We start from the raw sequence: 4993 nt of genomic DNA, 5'->3' as shown, positions 1-4993 counted from the left end.
CTGAGGACAATATAGGATCTTTTATGCCCCATTCTTTCTTAGTATAAATTTCATAGACATGTAAGGTAAAACAAATGAAATGTTTTATGCCATCAGTATGTCCTTTACGGAAAATATAAATACGATACTCCAGAATACTTCGAGGTGAAACATATTTATGATTATGTGCACTCGCGGAACATTTTTGTGAGGGCATAAGAAATATCAACACTGCTCCCGCATTGGCTACCTACGTGTAGTTGTTCTAGACCATTGGTCCTACTACACTGCTCCCGCTGTCATCAATCGTTACGCCTCCACCAGTCAGCCTAACCCATTGGCACCGAAACAGAGGGACCTTCAGGGGTCCATAGTCTAGTTCCCATATGTTGTCGATGACACCGTAATACATGCTAGTTGTACTATCATATCTTATGGCATTGATACGAACATCATTGTTTTGGTTCGTGCTCTTTTTGTCTTTGGCTCTTGTGTAAAATGTGTTTCCATTGATTTCATATCCTTGGAATGTCGAGACCGAGCAAGATGGTCCCCTAGCCAAGAAGGCTAGTTGTCGGTCAATCATCTCGTTACCCATGAGGTGTTGTCGCAGCCAAGCGGGGAAAGTATCAATATGATAGCATGTAATCCAGGCATCGGACTTGCCAATGTTTTCTGAGCGAACAATCGCCTGGTGCTCCTCGATGTAAGGAGCAACCAACGAAGATTGTTGCAAAACCGTGAAATGTACTTTACGGAATAAATCGTTGTCTGTAGTCATAATTGCTCTCCTTCCAAGAGTGCCCTTTCCCTATAGTCTCCCCTCATGGCTTGATTCGGGTACCCTGATTGGACGGAGGTCTTCAATAAAATCTATGCATAACTCAATGACCTCCTCTGTTCCATTCCCGTTGGCGATGCTTGCTTCCGGACGAGAACGGTTACGAACGTACTTCTTTAGAACGCCCATGTACCTCTCGAAAGGAAACATGTTGTGTAGGTACACAGGATCAATAATATCGATCTCTTTCACAACGTGACATAGAATATGCGTCATTATATTGAAGAATGACAGTGGAAAGATCAACTCAAAGCTGACAAGGCATTGCACCACGTCCTCCTGAAGGGCTGCTAAACTGTCTAGATCGATGATCTTCTGTGAAATTGCGTTCAAGAAAACACAAAGCTTCGTTGTTGTTGCCCGGACATTATCAGCAAGGAAACCACGAGTTATAACAGGAAGCAATTGTGTCATCAACACGTGGTAGTCATGAGATTTTAGGTTTATGAACTTCTTATCCTTTGTGCTTATTATACTCTTTATATTTGAGGAGTATCTAGACGGTACCTTGATGCTCTCTAGGCATTCAAACATAATTTCCTTCTCTTTCTTGCTTAGGGTGTAGCTCGCTGGACTCAAGTAATGGCTTCCTTTCTCAATCGGTTCCGAATGAAGGACATCGCGTTGTTCCATATGCTTGATATCATTACGTGCTTCGAGTGTATCTTTGGACTTCCCATATATACCTAAGAAGCCCAGCAGGTTTATGCAAAAAGTTCTTAGTGAGGTGCATCACGCTGATTGCATGGCGGACATCCAAAATTTCCCAATAGGGTAACTCCCAAAACCCCAATAGGGTAACTCCCAAAAAATAGAGTTCTTCTTCCACATCGCCATGTAGCCATCTTCGCTCTCTGTAGGTTGGCTCCAAATACTACTTTCAGATTTTTCACCATTGCAAACATTGATTTCCCGTTGTGATGTTTAGGCTTAGTACGGTGGTCTGCCTTCTGTTTGAAGTGCTTGCCTTTCTTCTGTACAGGGTGGTTTGTAACAAGGAATTGACAATGGCCCATGTACACAACCTTCCTGCAATGCTTCAGATACGTACTTTCAGTTTCATCCATACAGTGAGTGTAAGCCCCTTGTTTGACTATCCGGATAGGTTACTAAGTGCAGACCAATCGTTAATGGTAACGAACAGCAACGCTCGTAGGTTAAATTTCTCATGTTTGTCCTCATCCCACACAGGGACGCCCTCTTTCCTCCACATCACTTTCAGATCATCAACCAATAGCCTTAGGTATAAATCAACCAATGGTCTTAGGTACAAATCAATGTCGTTACCAGGTTGCTTTGGGCCTTGAATAATAATCGGCATCATGATGTACTTCCGCTTCATGCATAGCCAAGGGGGGAGGTTGTAGATGCACATGGTGACCGGCCAAGTGCTATGGCCGCTGCTCATCTCTCCAAAAGGATTAATTCCATCTGTACTTAAATCGAACCTCACGGTTCATGCATCCTCTCCGAAGTCTTTAAATGTTGTGTCGATATTTCACCACTGCGACCCGTAGGTGAGGTGTCTTAGCATCCCGCCTTGTTTACGTTCTTCTGCATGCCACCGCATCATTCTAGCATGTGATTTGTTCCTGAAAAACCGCTTCAGCCGTGGTATTATAGGGAAATACCACATCACCTTAGCAGGAACTCTCTTCTTTGAAGGCTATCCGTCAACATCACCTGGATCATCTCGTCTAATCTTGTATCGTAGTGCTTTGCAAACATGGCATGCTTCTAGGTTTTCGTACTCCTCACCGCGATAGAGGATACAATTGTTCAGACATGCGTGTATCTTCTGTACTTCCGGTCCTAGAGGGCACACTGCCTTCTTACCTTCGTACGTTGTTTCGGGCAATTCATTCCCCTCCGGAAGAATGTTCTTTACGAATTTCAATAACTCGCCAAATGCCTTGTCACTCACACCATTTTTAGCCTTCCATTGCTAGAATTCCAGCGTGGTACCCAACTTTTTGTGCCTCTGCTCGCAACCTGGGTACAACGATGTTATGTGGTCCGCTAACATGCGCTCTTGTTTCTGCACCTCCTTTTCACTTTCGCGGTCCTCCTGTACGTCCCACAACATTTGACCAAGATCATCTGCACCGTCATTATCTTCAACATCCACGTCCGCCTCGCCCGTTGTGTTTTCTTCAAATCCCCAATACTGAGCCCAGCCCGGAATGTTCTCGTCTTCTACTTCATCTTCTTCTCTTGCAACCCCTAGCTCTCTGTGAGAGATCCAACAATTATAGCTACGCATGAACCCCCACTGAAACAGGTAGGAATGAATAGTTCGTGCTGTGGAATACTCCTTCTGGTTTTTGCACTTGTTGCATGGACAACATATAAAACCGTTACGCTTGTTAGCATTGGCCACACTCAAAAAATAATGCATGCCGTCAATAAACTCTTTCGACCGCCGGTCCGCGCACATCCATTGCTGATCCATCTACCTGAAATGCATATAAATCATAAAAATAAAATCCATGAAAGTCAAACTAATTAAATAATCATACAATAATTTAAAACATCATCCTTAAAATCAAAACCGACGTTCGTTACACATTTTTAATGGATTTGGTATGATACGGAAGAAGGCGCCGATTTTTAAATTAACTTACATTTGTATTCTTTTATCTTAATTTTCTATACTAGTTTTTTACTTTGTCATTTTTAATTTATTGTAATTATTTCTAGCTGATTTAACTATTTTCCAATTAACTTAGTTTTCAATTATTTTATATAAATAATCATATAATAATTCCACATAGTATTCATTTTTTCATTATTTTAAAATTTCTAAACATACTTTCATTGTTTTTCAATATTTATATATATTTTTCCTTTTTTCCTATAACATATTTATCCAAATTATTTTAACCTAATTTTCCCTCTACAAGTTTTCTCTCTCATCATTTCCCACCATATACCTTATTGGAGACAATATTGAATACAAACAAAGCCATAAATGTAACATGCTAAACATACATCATTAGATGGTGTTGCTAACCTTTTCGATTCCTCCGATTTGTATATTATCAATAAAAATTTCATTAAAAATTTTGGTAGCACCTCCCTCCCTCAAAGCTCCATTTTGCAGCAATGGCTCGAGCTAGAGGAGGAAGAAGGGATATATAAAGTTGGGTCTAAAGATCTCTAATGTCTTTAGTCCCGGTTCCTTGGCCCCCTGACAGGGGGCACGCCTAATGGGCGGGCAGCGATCACCCATCTGTCCCCCTACTCCCCCCTCTCTCTCCCCGCTTCCTCCTCCCCTTCTTCTCTTCTTACTACAGTAAACCACAAAAAAAAATCTAAAATACAAAAAGTTAGAAAAATTTATGTATAGAAATACTATGTATAAAAAAATTGAATTCAAATTCAAATTTGAATCGGGTATGTAAACTTTTGACTTATAAACTTCAGGTCTATAAACTTTAGGTGTATAAACTTTAGATGTATAGAAATACTATATATAGAAAATATTTGAATTCAAATTCAAATTTGAATCGGATATAATTAAAATTCAAATTTGAATCGGGTATGTAAACTTTTGATTTATAAACTTTGGATCTATAAACTTTAGGTGTATAAACTTTAGATGTATAGAAATACTATATATAGAAAATATTTCAATTCAAATTCAAATTTGAATCGGATATAATTCAAATTCAAATTTGAAACGGGTGTATAAACTTTTGACTTATAAAATTTAGGTCTATAAACTTTAGATGTATAGAAATACTATAAAAATATTTGAATTCAAATTTAAATTTGAATAGGATATATAAACTTTCGATTTATAAACTTTGGGTCTATAAACTTTAGGTGCATAAATTTACTAAAATAGGAAAGTAATGCGGTGCCAAAAAAAGGAAACGTGGAGGGAGGGAGGGGGGGAGAGGTGGTGATCGCTACCCGATCGCTCCGCGATCGATCGCGCATTAGACTTTTCGCCTGACAGGGGTCTAGCATGCCCTGTTAGGGGGCGAACTGGGACTAAAGACGATTGGTGTTACCAACCGGGACTAAAGATCACTTAGTCCCATTGGAGTAATAAACCGGGACTAAAGAAACCTCTTTAGTACCGGTTCTTTATAGAATCGGGACTATTGTGCTTTTCGGCCGACCCAGCAAAGATCAGTTCTCCAGTAGTGGTAGTTGTTCTAGACT

At 39.9% G+C, this 4993-nt stretch overlaps 1 pseudogene; it reads right to left on the bottom strand.

Annotated features, from left to right (window-relative positions):
* Positions 1–244: 244 nt before the first annotated feature.
* Positions 245–3083, bottom strand: LOC136351541 (uncharacterized; annotated as a pseudogene).
* Positions 3084–4993: the final 1910 nt, after the last annotated feature.

This window comes from Oryza sativa, chromosome 8 (genome assembly GCF_034140825.1).
Source record: "Oryza sativa Japonica Group chromosome 8, ASM3414082v1".
Lineage (NCBI taxonomy): Eukaryota > Viridiplantae > Streptophyta > Magnoliopsida > Poales > Poaceae > Oryza > Oryza sativa.
The sequence above is the reverse complement of the archived record's forward strand: the minus strand, read 5'-3'. Positions and strand labels throughout refer to the sequence as shown.